Genomic DNA, 12,587 nt, shown 5'->3' on the forward strand with positions numbered 1-12,587 from the left:
AGGTGACTGAAGCATTAACAGAAAAAAGAAGGTTTAAATTTAGAGAAACACAACAAAAAGGATTATTTCAAGGAAAGTTAAAACATTCTCGAGCACTAGAGAAGAAACACATTCTATGTGCCAGGAATGGTGGTGATGTTGTAGCGGAAGAAACTGGTGAATGTGAAAGTTGTCAAATCCCTAAAGTAAAAGGACCATCAATGTTTACCAAGTGTCAGTAACTGAGATTAAGGAGAACATTGGCCACAATTGATCCCCACGCAGTGCACTTGAGAAAACTCAGTTCTGTAAATTTTGTTAGAAGGTTTATGAGAAATACTTTGGAGACCCAAACCCTCCCCAACAGATCAGCATCCGTGGACGTGTTGTGATGTGATAGAACCGCCAAAAAGACTAATATCCTCCGTCTTTTATCTCCGTCTTCTGGAGACAAGAGGAAAGAAAAGATTATTTAAAAGCAAGTCATTGTAAATATGCTTTCTCAGATGTCATTACTGCAAAGATGCTGGATTATAATTTCCTTTCCCCCACCAACTCTGGCTCTTGAGTTTGATCTGAGTAATTTCAAAGGGTCCTGTAACTCCAAAGTTGATCATGTACCTGTCTTAGCCACTGAGCAAATAAGCATATACTGACAGAAAGTATAAAAGGGGCCAGTGTTACGCTATTGATAATTCATAAACCACCCTGTCATGCCCTAATCATCTGTCATTACTTGTATGAACAACCATACCTACCAGGCAAACACTAAAGCACAAAGAACTTATCAGTGCTTTTCAAACTCCTAATTCAAATGTGATAAACTGGAATCACTACATGAGACTAATTAAACTTGAGAGAATTCACCCGGGATTAACTTGGAGAAAATTAATCCATGAGAGGCCTCTTAATCAATACAAGGGCCTCCTCAGTGAAAGTTTATAAGACAAGAGAGATAGGTGCCTTTAAAGGTAGGGAAATGATCTCCAGGTAAAAACTACCATTAGTTAAATACATATGTTAAGAAGAGCATCTGAAATGTTTTTTTAAATTTAATGCTGAGTTGTAACATAAACAAGTACACAATCAGAAATCAGATTCAGTCTTAAGATGACATGTATCCAGGAACAAACCCAACTTGGAGAAACAAACAACTCGAATAAGAGCAATGACTGTGAGAACAGCTTTAGTTATCAATCCCACCTCACTAAACATGAGAAAACTAGCGCTGGACGAAAACCCTATCAGTGCTCTGAATGCCAGAAAGGCTTCAGTCAGAAATCCAGCCTTACTGTACATGAAGGAACCCACACTGGGCTTAAACCGTATCAGTGCCCTGAATGCTGGAAAAGCTTCAGTCGGAAATTCTGTCTCACTTTACATGAAAGAACCCACACTGGGCATAAACCGTATCAGTGCTCTGAATGCTGGAAAAGCTTCAGTCAGAAATCCAGTCTCACTTTACATGAAAGAACCCACACTGGGCATAAACCGTATCAGTGCTCTGAATGCTGTAAAAGCTTCAGTAGCAAATGCAATCTCACTTTACATGAAAGAACTCACACTGGACGAAAACCTCATCAGTGCTCTGAATGCTGGAAAAGCTTCAGTCAGAAATCCCATCTCACTTTACATGAAAGAACTCACACTGGACAAAAACCTTATCAGTGCTCTGAATTCTGGAAAAGCTTCAGTCAGAAATCCGACCTTACTGTACATAAAAGAACCCACACTGGGTATAAACCGTAGCAGTGCTCCATGTGCCAAAAAAGCTTCAGTTTTAGTGGCAGTCTGATTCGACATCAGGTAACTCACGCTGGACAAAAACCTTATCAGTGCTCTGAATCCTGTAAAAGCTTCAGTAGGAAATCAGCTCTCTCTCAACACGAGAGAGTTCATACTGGACAAAAACCGTATCAGTGCTCTGAATGCTGGAAAAGTTTCAGTCATAAAGGCAGCCTTACTGTACATGAAAGGACCCACACTGGGCAGAAACTGTATCAGTGTTCTGAATGCCAAAAAAGTTTCTATCAGAAATCCGGTTTAACTCTACATCAGAGAATCCATACTGGGCTCAAACCGTATCAGTGTTCTTAATGTCAAAAAAGTTTCTCTCAGAAATTCAATTTAACACTACATCAGAGAATCCATACTGGGCTCAAACCTTATCAGTGTTCTGAATGTCAAAAAAGTTTCTATCAGGAATTCAATTTAACTCTTCATCAGAGAATCCATACTGGGCTCAAACCGTATCAGTGTTCTGAATGTCAGAAAAGCTTCAGTCTGAAAAAGACTATCACTCACCATGAGAGAACTCACACTGGGGAAAGATCTTATCAGTGCTCTCAATGCTCAAAAAGCTTCAGTTGGAAATCCAGCCTTACTGTACATGAATAAGCCACACTGGACATAAATCGTATCAGTGCTCTAAATGCCAGAAGAGCTTCAGTCATAAAACAACTCTCACTACACATGAGAGAACTCATACTAGGGAAAAACGTTATTAGCTCTCTGAATGCTGAAAAAGTTTCAGCCGGAAATCTGGTCTCTCTCAACCTGCGAGTACTTACCTGGAAAAAACGTTGTCATTGTTCTAAATGCCACGGAAGCGTCTACTGGAGATTCAGTTTCATTCAACAAGAGAGAACCCACAACGTGAAAGAAAATGATCAGTGCTCTCAATGTGACAAAAACTTCAGTTGTAAATGTAACCTTTCTACATAAGAGACAATGTGAGAGAATAAAAGGTGCTCATTGTAAACCCTGAGGAGGAGCTTTCAGCATCACAAAACCTTTACATGAAGCACCCACAAATATATCAATCCATTGATTGTCCAACAAACTGTCTACTCAGAAAAGCACACAGCGTGGGATGGAAATGATTGAATTAACCTAATTCTTTTGTAACTATTTGTGGCCTTGTTCCATTCAGCGTGTTTTGTTCCCTGAGTGTTTATAAGCAATGACTAACCCACAAAGTCCATTTGATCCTGAACTTTGAGGCCACACCCCCAAGCATCTGGAATGCATATAACCTCAAATTGTTTCCAACCTTAACGAGCCTCCCCAGGAAGCTGCAGCAGGAGTCCCTTTGTCGTAGGTCTCTATGGGACCAACATCTGTTCATGTCTGTACCACGTAGGGCTGATCTTTGAGAAAAACTAAAGGTGATGGATGGACTGGTAGTTAATCTTGACAACATCCCACCACATCATTCTCTAGTCTCTGTGTAACTACAGACGAGGCCAGCCATATGCAAACCATTCTTGGCTCTACCCTAAATAGTCCTAATGACTTCTGTTTCAATGGGACATGGCTTCGTATTACAAAGATCCACATGAGTGGCCTCTTTCCATCTTCTTTTTGTTTCAAATGGAACCTGCTATCCTCTTAACCATGCCTCAGGCCTGCCACGTTCCATGCTTTGGCTCTTATCATCAACCTTGAACAATCTCCATAACTTGGAGCTCCGAAGACCTCGCAGCTGTTGTAACTGCTTGAAGTTTCCCGCATGTTGATGGCCGTGGATTCAGGTTCAACTTGATGACCCGACTGTACTCTGTGGGAATTTTGCACTTCAAGCCACTTCTGTGCAGCTCGCCACCATCTGAGACTGATTCAGCCAAAAACCTTGCTTCAAATTCCAGTGTTAATCATCACCAGAGACTAAACTTATCTTTGTCCTCTCGAGCATAGCTACCGAAGTCAGCTACAATTTTGTAGGTGACTTGCTGATTGATTCAGTGGATCTGCTTTTTTCATTTATTTACCTTTTTGTTTGGTTTTGACAGTTGATTTTGCTAATTAATAATCCTTAAATCACAGCCCACCTTTAGATTTTGCTTCTGAATAATTATTAAATATTCTTTTTGCTCTAAACTTGGTTTAAATCTTACAGTTCCTTGTCTATTTTTAATAAACTGTATTGAAATTTGTGACTTCCACTGTTTTGCTTTACCTTCGAGCGCCCCTTAGGCCATACTGCTCAAGCCACGTTACCAAAAGCGAGCTAAGAACACTTGAGTAGAAGACACATTTACCCTTGCTGACCAAAGTTTAGGGAAAAGCAAAGCAGGCTTACTCCAGAAAGCACACTACCTAGCTGGAAAGGTTACTCTCTTAGGTGGAATCTGCACCAACTGTAGATGCAAAAATCAAGGATTATGAGGCAAGCTGTTGGTATCTATGCCCCCAGAATTTGAGTCTGCCTCCCTCTCTCAAACAGTTCAAAGAGCTAAAGATCCACCTGTCAGAGATTCATATCTCAGCAACTAAGACTGCTTGCTCCTGCATACAATACCCACACTGTTACGTGAATCACAATCCCTGTGCAATGTACAAACTTTTACATAAACAAGTTGTGCTGTGCTTTGTGAGCATGCTTTCACCCCCCTTTGTATGCAAATGAGTTTCTGTGATCAAACACCCCTGGCTACCATTTCATCTACTGCGGATGATAATGTGAGAACGGTAACTAGATCACAAACAAGGGCTGTATTGAGAAATAATCGTCTTCAAGTCACACAGTAGTTTGTAGTTCTTTATTAGTCTTTTAAATGTACATCCACCCAGCCCGTTCCAAGGTAGAGTATAGTTTGTGAAGTGCAACTCTCTTGTGGCCCACTACCCAGATTAAGTTCATAAAAACAGAAACAGAGTCCAATTTCCTGAAGAAGCGCCGGGGCGGGTAAACTGGGGGGGGTCTAGAAGCAGTATAAATGTATTAACAGCATTTTTGCAACTTCCACTCTACCCATGGGTCGATAGTGGCAGGGAGCCCCAAAGTGACAGGGAGCTGCAAACATTGGACATCACCTAAGTTGCCCTGTATAAGTTCTTCTTCGGTGTAGTAAATTCACCCCTAAATACCTGAAGATATAAGGGTGCCACCCCAGTGCTAATTGGGGCAGCACTTCCTGTTCTAAGTTGTGAGTTTGCACATGGGATATAAGCTGGATTTGGTCCAATTTAGCCTCAGTCCAGAATCCCTACCAAAATCATCTACAACCTCTATCACCTGTGATGGATACGCCTGCACATTCCTGAGGTACACATATGTGTCATCAGCATACAGAGAAATGACCTCCCAATTTGGCCCACTTGGTATACTGACTGCTGGGTCCTGCAAACGAGACTGGCCAGCGAACAGGTCCATGACTAGGGCGAAAGTAAGGTATCTTTGCCACATGCTTCAAAAGAAACTGAGATCACTGCCTGTCCGGATGCGGGTCAGTGATTTATCAAGTGCAGTATTTCTGCACCTATTTTCATGCACATCAGCACTTTCATTAAATAAAACTACTCCAGGGTGTTGAAGGCCTTCTCTATATCTAGTGAGAGTGTTGTTTATGGAGGCAAATTCTTAAAGATTCTTTTCCATCAGCTGCAGGTGCGCCATAGGTTTAGACTCATTTTTCTCCCAGGTACGAACCCATTCTGGCCTTGGTGCCAATGCAGAGAGGCAGGGGAGCAACCTGTTTGCAAGGACCTTCCTGCGATTCTTGTGGTCGGTGCACAGTGGCCAGTTGGAGCGTAGCTCCAGGGGGTCCCTGTTGGGCTTAGGCAGTACAAATATCATAGCCTCCCATAGGGATCCCGGCAATTTGCCCTCCTGCCGGGCCTGTTGGTACATTTGGAGTAGGTTTGGAGTGAGGGTTGCTATATAGGTGAAGTAAAAGTCCACCGGGAACCCGTCCATCCCAGGAGTTTTGTTGCAGTGGTCAGGGTTTCATCTGGTGTATGTCCCTAAAGGGGGTTAAGTCTGGGGATCGACAGTCTATTCAAATACTCATCTAATTGGGGCGCTTGCACTCCCAACACAGCCTGGTATACAGACGTCTGGTACTACAGGAAAGCCTGGTTTATATCTGCTTGTACATTTCAAAAACTCAGTTATACATAAGGATAAACAGACAAAACAGACCAAAAAATATATGTTCACCAAGTAATTTAATGTACTAGTTTTTCTGGGGAATACTCAAGTCAGGTCAAGTCAAGTTTAAATTTGTATAGTGCACTTTACTTGTCGAATAACCAAGTTTTTAGTTGTTTTCTGAAGGAGAGGTGGTTCTGTGTAAGGCGGAGGTGGGTGGGGAGAGAATTCCAGGTCTTGGCCGCTAAGTAGGAGAAGGATCTTCCCCCCATGGTGGATTTTTGAATGCGTGGAATTGCGGCGAGGGCTTGATTGGACTATCGTAGTTGGCGGGTGGGGGTGTAAAAGGACAGGCGCGTGTTGAGGTATTCTGGTCCTAGGTCGTAGAGGGCTTTGTGTGCGTGGGTGAGGAGACGGAACGTTATTCTCTTGTTGACGGGGAGCCAGTGGAGGTCTTTCAGGTGACCGGAAATGTGAGCTTGGCGGGGGATGTCTAGGATGAGTCTGGCTGAGGCGTTTTGGATGCGTTGGAGTTTTTTCTGTAGTTTGGCTGTGGTTCCGGCGTAAAGGGTGTTTCCGTAGTCCAGTCGGCTTGTGACCAGTGCATGGTGAAGAGGGGGGCTCTTGGACCGCCCAACTAAATGCTAAAAGCCTTGCAGTTAAGAGATCAACCTCAGCTCTAATGAGCTTTGCAAAGAGATTGGGCTCTCGTCCAATGGACGCTCTCTTGAAAGTGTACAAGACAAAATGCTTGTCCATAGCCATGTATGGCGCTCCCTTGTGGGGCTTTTCGCCACAAGGTAAAATACAAATTGCAGAAAATACTTTCCTCAGAACATTGCTCGGAGTCCCACAATCAACACCAGTTTTCTCCCTGCATACTGAGCTAGGCATAGGCTATGTTACTGATGAGCTACAATTGGCCCCTTTAGTCTATTGGGCAAAAACCTGGTTAAATATTGATATCCCTTTGAACCATTGCATCCTCAAGGATTGCATGGTGTTAGACAAGGTGTCTAAAATGCCTTGGCTAGCATACATCAAGAATACGGTGAATAAATTGGGCAGGCCAGATCTTTACAAATACCCGAACAACATAGTTAAAGGTGACGTAAAATGGATCAAGGAAAACTTCCTGTCTAGGGCGTATCAGGCTAGGGAGGAGGAGGAACTAATTAAGCCAAAAGTTAGAGCAAACTTCTTGCTCTTAACCACTCCCTCTCTAGAACCCTATTTAAAAATCGTTAGCAAACCATTCCATCGCCACCTCCTTATTAGATTCAGGTTTAACAGTATCCAATACTCCTTGGGTGATTTCCCAGTGTGGGGGGTACCTGACACATTGAGCCCATGTAGCTGTGACAACTTCTCAGAGCAGTCTCTCATGCATTTCGTTATGTTCTGTGATCACTTTAAGGAGGGCAGAAGGCGGTTCCTAACCCCAATTCTGAGAGAAGCGGGTTTTCTACAAGTACGCCCAGCTTTGTTTTACTTACAACTATTAGGTACCACAAAAGTAATTTTCGGGGTTGCTAGCTTTCTGGTAGCTGCCATGCGTATTAAAACCAGGAAGCTATCCCCGAATAAGCAGGTGGGGTGATTGAATATACTGTGTTCTCTTTTTACTGCTTTTAACCGTTTTTTACCACGCCTACTTTTAATAATCTTTGTATGTACTCATTATTATCACTAATGTTTAATGTTTTTTTAAACTGATGAAATGTGTAGTTGTTATTTTATTGATTCTGCTTTTATGATTTTAACAATCGAATAAAGCTTGTATTGACTTTGACTTTTGCATGGGTGACCGTCTTTCTTGTTTCGGTGGGGATCCAACGGAAGATTTTTTTGAGCATACGTAGGATGTTGAAGCATGATGATGAGATGGCGTTGACTTGTTTGGTCATCGAGAGGGAGGAGTCCAGGATGAAGCCCAGGTTACGTGCGTGGTCCATTGGTATGGGTGCGGTTCCTAGGGCCGGTGGCCGCCATGAGTTGTCCCAGGCGGAGGGGATGATCCTAAGATGAGGACTTCCGTTTTGTCCGAGTTCAGTTTTAAACGGCTGTTCTTCATCCACTCGGCTACTTCTTTCATTCCTTCGTGTAGGTTGGTTTTGGCGGTGTTTGGGTCTTTGGTGAGGGAGAGGATCAGCTGGGTTTTGTCTGCATAGGAGATAATGTTGAGGTTGTGTTGGCACGCGATGGATGCGTGGGGACTCATGTATACGTTGAAGAGGGTGGGACTGAGTGAAGATCCTTGTGGTACGCCGCAGATGATTTCGGTGGCCTCTGATTTAAAAGGGGGGAGGCAGACTCTCTGGGTTCTTCCGGCGAGGAACGAGATGATCCAGTCCAGTGCTTTTCCTTGTATTCCGACGTTGCTGAGGCGTTGTATAAGGGTGCTATGACAGACTGTGTCAAAGGCTGCGGAGAGGTCAAGTAGGATGAGGGCAGCTGTTTCTCCGTTGTCCAGTAGAGTGCGAATGTCGTCTGTTGCTGCGATGAGGGCGGTCTCGGTGCTGTGTTTGGCTCGGAAGCGGGACTGTGAAGGGTCGAGGGATTTGTTGGATTCGAGGAAGGCGGCGAGTTGACTGTTGACGGCTTTCTCAATGACTTTGGCAGGGAATGGGAGGAGCGAAATGGGGCGGTAGTTCTTAAGTTCAGTGGGGTCTGCTGTGGGTTTCTTCAAGAGTGCGCTGAGTTCGGCATGTTTCCAGCTTTCCGGGAAGGTAGCGGAGTTGAGGGAGCAGTTGATGACGTCTCGGAGATGGGGTGCGATAATGGAGTCTGCTTTGTTGAAAATGTGGTGGGGACATGGGTCGGTTGGTGATCCTGAGTGGATGGTGTTCATCAGGCGGATGGTGTCTTCAGTGGTGATTGGGTTCCAGGCGCAAAGGTTGTTGGAGGGGGGTTTTAGTTAGGAGGTGGGTGGGGTGGACTGGTCTCCAAAGCTGTTATGTATGTCAGCGATTTTGTTGTGGAAGAACGAGGCTAGAGAGTCGCAGAGGTCTTGGGAGGTAGTGATGTCATTGGTGCCGGCGGTGGGGTTGGTAAACTCTTTAACGATGTTGAATAGTTCCTTGCTGTTGTGGGCGTTGTTGTCGAGTCGATCCTTGAATGCTGATTTCTTGGTGGATCGGATCAGTTGGTGGTGTTTTCGGGTGGCGTTCTTGAAGGTGGCCAGGTTGTCAGTGGTTGGGTTTTTTCGGCAGGCTTTCTCGAGGGTGCGACAGATCTTCTTGGATTTCTTAAGGCCATCATTAAACCAGGGGGCTTTTTTGCTGCCTTGCTTGATTTGAAGGTTTTTCAAGGGTGCTAATTCATCAGCGCTGTGGGTGATCTATTGTGTGAGGTTGGTGGCTGCTTTGTTTGGGTCAGATGATTTAGCAGGAGGGTTTTGGTGAAGCGATGTGAAGAGCTGGTCGGTTGTAATTTTGTTCCAGTTTCTCCGGGGAATTGGTTGTAGGTGGTTGTGGGTCGTAGTCTTTTTGTAGTTGAAGTGAACGCAACTGTGGTCCGTCCAATGGAGAGCTGTGGTATAATTCAAGGAGATGTGCTTGCTGGAGGTGAAGATTGGGTCGAGCGTGTGGCCGGCATAGTGGGTGGGGGTGTCAACAAGTTGTTTGAGTGTCAGATTGGCGAGGTTGTCCAGAAGGGTGGTGGTGTTGCTGTCGTTGTTCTTTTCCAGGTGGAAGTTGAGGTCTCCCAGTAGAATGTAGTCCTCGGATGGGAGGGCTTGTGGGCTGATGAAGTCAGTGATGTCTTCGATGAATTGTGTGCGGGGTCCGGGTGGTCTATAGATGAGGGTGCCTCTGAGTGTGGTCTTAGGGTCGTGTGAATCTGGAAGTGAAGGTGTTCGGCGGTTGTGAGGTTGTCATCGGAGCTGGTTGTGATGCGGATGGTGTTCTTATGGACGATGGCGATGCCTCCTCCTGTTTGGTTGATGCGGTCCTTTCGGATGATCTTGTAGCCGTCCGGGATGGCTAAGGCGATGTCGGGCATAGATGAGGCGTTCATCCAGGTTTCTGTAAGAAAGGCGACGTCCGGCGATGTGGTGTCGAGTAGGTTCCAAAGTTCAATGGCGTGTCTGTGGACCGAGCGGGTGTTGAGCAGGATGCACTTCAGGTGGTTAGTGTCGGAGCTCTGTTTGGAGTCAGTGGATTTGGTGTGGGTTCTGATGCAGTCGAACTTGAAGGAGTGGCAGGTGAAGGGTCCATGGGTGTGTCCTGGGGCGGCTTCATAGCAGTTTGTGAGTTGGCCGGGGTTAAGTGCTGAGAGGGTAGCGGTGTCGTACGTTATGCGGGTGGAGTGGATTTTGCGGGGACCAGGGGGTCTGGCGCTGGGCGCGGTCCAGGCGCGGACGGGCGTAGACGGGCTTACCTTTGGCACACCTTCGGCGCGCATGGGGCGCATCCGCTGCGCCTGGACGCTGCGCGTCTGTTGCTCTGACATATGTAGGTAGTGGAGGGGGGCGGAGCGAGGTAGGAGCAGCTGGGAGGCGGGAGCGGGGTGGAGAGACGGGCTAGGGGTCACAACAACAAAATGGCAGCACAAACAAAAAGCGAAACAGGACGAGATTGGGGCACAACCGGAATAACGCTATGATCTGGGCAGTGGTACCGGCACAATCAGGCACAAATATTTTGCAGGTAATGCGAGCAGTGCAACAATTACTAATTAACAGCAGTGAGCAGTAAGCAGTATGGCGCTACGATACCAAGCACAAATAATGTTACAGGCAATGCGAGCAGTGCTCAATTAATAATTAGCAGCAATGAGCGGTGAGCAGTGAGCGCTACGATACCGGGCAGCAATGAGGAGTATAGCGCTACGAAGTCAGGATGATCAGGGAGCGCGAGGAGCGACCGCTTCAGAGCAAGCCAGGACGGTCACAGCGCTAGACCAGATGGGTCAATCCTTGTCTATCAGTGGGAGGGAGGAGCAGCTGGGAGGCGGGAGCGGGGTGGAGAGACGGGCTAGGAGTCACAACAACAAAATGGCAGTACAAACAAAAAGCAAAACAGGACGAGATTGGGGCACAACCGGAATACCGCTATGATCTGGGCAGTGGTACCGGCACAATCAGGCACAAATAATTTTGCAGGTAATGCGTGCAGTGCAACAGTTACTAATTAACAGCAGTGAGCAGTAAGCAGTATGGCGCTATGATACCAAGCACAAATAATGTTACAGGCAATGCGAGCAGTGCTCAATTAATAATTAGCAGCAATGTGCGGTGAGCAGTAAGCGCTACGATACCGGGCAGCAATGAGGAGTATAGCGCTACGAAGTCAGGATGATCAGGGAGCGTGAGGAGCGACCGCTTCAGAGCAAGCCAGGACGGTCACTAATATTCAAGAGACAGGTAATATTCAAGAATTACCGGTTAAGTAAAGGTTGCTCCAAAAGGGGGAACGTGCTAATAGGATGAGGAGTGCTCAGTGTTAAGAAGGAAAGAAATCAGTGACATAGGAGAAAACAAGAGATGCATATTATTTTCAAAAACATGTGATCGGTTGTCATTCACCGTCATAAGCAGCCTAGCTCCAAATGTATTTGTACACAATTTAACTCAAATGTAAAATTGCGGAATAAAATTCAAAATTTGCATGATAGAGGACACAAAAGGGTAAGTCTAGGCCTATCCAAGAGCGTCGACGTTTTGATCCGACTTAGGGCACAAGGGAATTTCACAACCTCAGCCGTGCGGATCTTCTTCAGGACTGGGGTGGTGTGGGGCAACCTGGATGAAGGTGGATAAGTCGCCTAATGGGAATAAAAGCTTGGGTCCGGTCCGTTGTGTATGTAAAGGTGCGCATCGAGAAGCAGTGCGTGTGGTTGAAAAAGGTAAGGCTTACCCTTCGCATGTGGTGAGAAGCCAAGGGATGAGTTCATCAAGCCATGTCGTATTCACTAGTAAATTCCATTTGGGATAACAATCCAGGAGATTAATAAACTAAGGAGGAAAAATGGGGAGAAAATGCCTTAAGTACTTGACCGGCATCGAGGATAGCGTATACGTCGGTTACAGTGCTGATCAGACATACCTCAGTGTTATTCAGGAATGAAGCCTGGGCATAGTTGTAAAGGTGGGGGCTCCGTCGTGGTCTGTGTATTAATCACGGTTCAAGGCGATCAGCGGTCTGTGAAGTAAATTTGCAAAAGCTTAGTCATGCTGGCAAGGAAACGCAGCCGGCTCTAAAATCATTACAATTACGCTGCGAGTTGTGTGGTTAATTACCTGAAGACGGGGGTCCTCACAGTTCGGTGTCTCAGCAACAAATGAATTGCAAGCGTGGCCCCGCCAGGAGGATAATTAAATACCGGAGGCCGCGGGAAAAGGTTACTGAGGACGTGCGCTAATGGCCAGAGTTGAAAGACACGCAAGGCCATGCGCCGATTACCGGAGAAGGAGACGAAAGCTCCCGTCACGTGTGACAGATGCCTGAGTTATGATAGTGCATTAACACTGGCATAATAAACCTGAGACATCATTATTTCTGAGAAGTATATATATTGTGATGAAACACATAAAAAACATTGAAAGCTAATTAGTCCCGAAATACATGTGCTATATACAATGTGAAAGCGGGAAGAATTCAACATGTTTTAACATTCAGTATATGAGGGAAAAACATGTTTGGAGAATACAAGAAAAATACTTATAAAATGCGATCATGAGTACTCAAATGGATGCACTATTAAAAGCACGATGCAAAGTTAACAGTTTCACATT

General features: G+C 45.5%; 1 pseudogene; it reads left to right on the forward strand.

The window, feature by feature from the left end:
* The first annotated feature begins 1,089 nt into the window (after positions 1-1,089).
* On the forward strand, positions 1,090-2,486 carry LOC144806209 (uncharacterized; annotated as a pseudogene).
* The last annotated feature ends 10,101 nt before the right edge of the window (positions 2,487-12,587 follow it).

The sequence above is a fragment of the Lissotriton helveticus genome (assembly GCF_964261635.1).
Source record: "Lissotriton helveticus chromosome 1_1 unlocalized genomic scaffold, aLisHel1.1 SUPER_1_unloc_53, whole genome shotgun sequence".
NCBI classification, from domain to species: domain Eukaryota; kingdom Metazoa; phylum Chordata; class Amphibia; order Caudata; family Salamandridae; genus Lissotriton; species Lissotriton helveticus.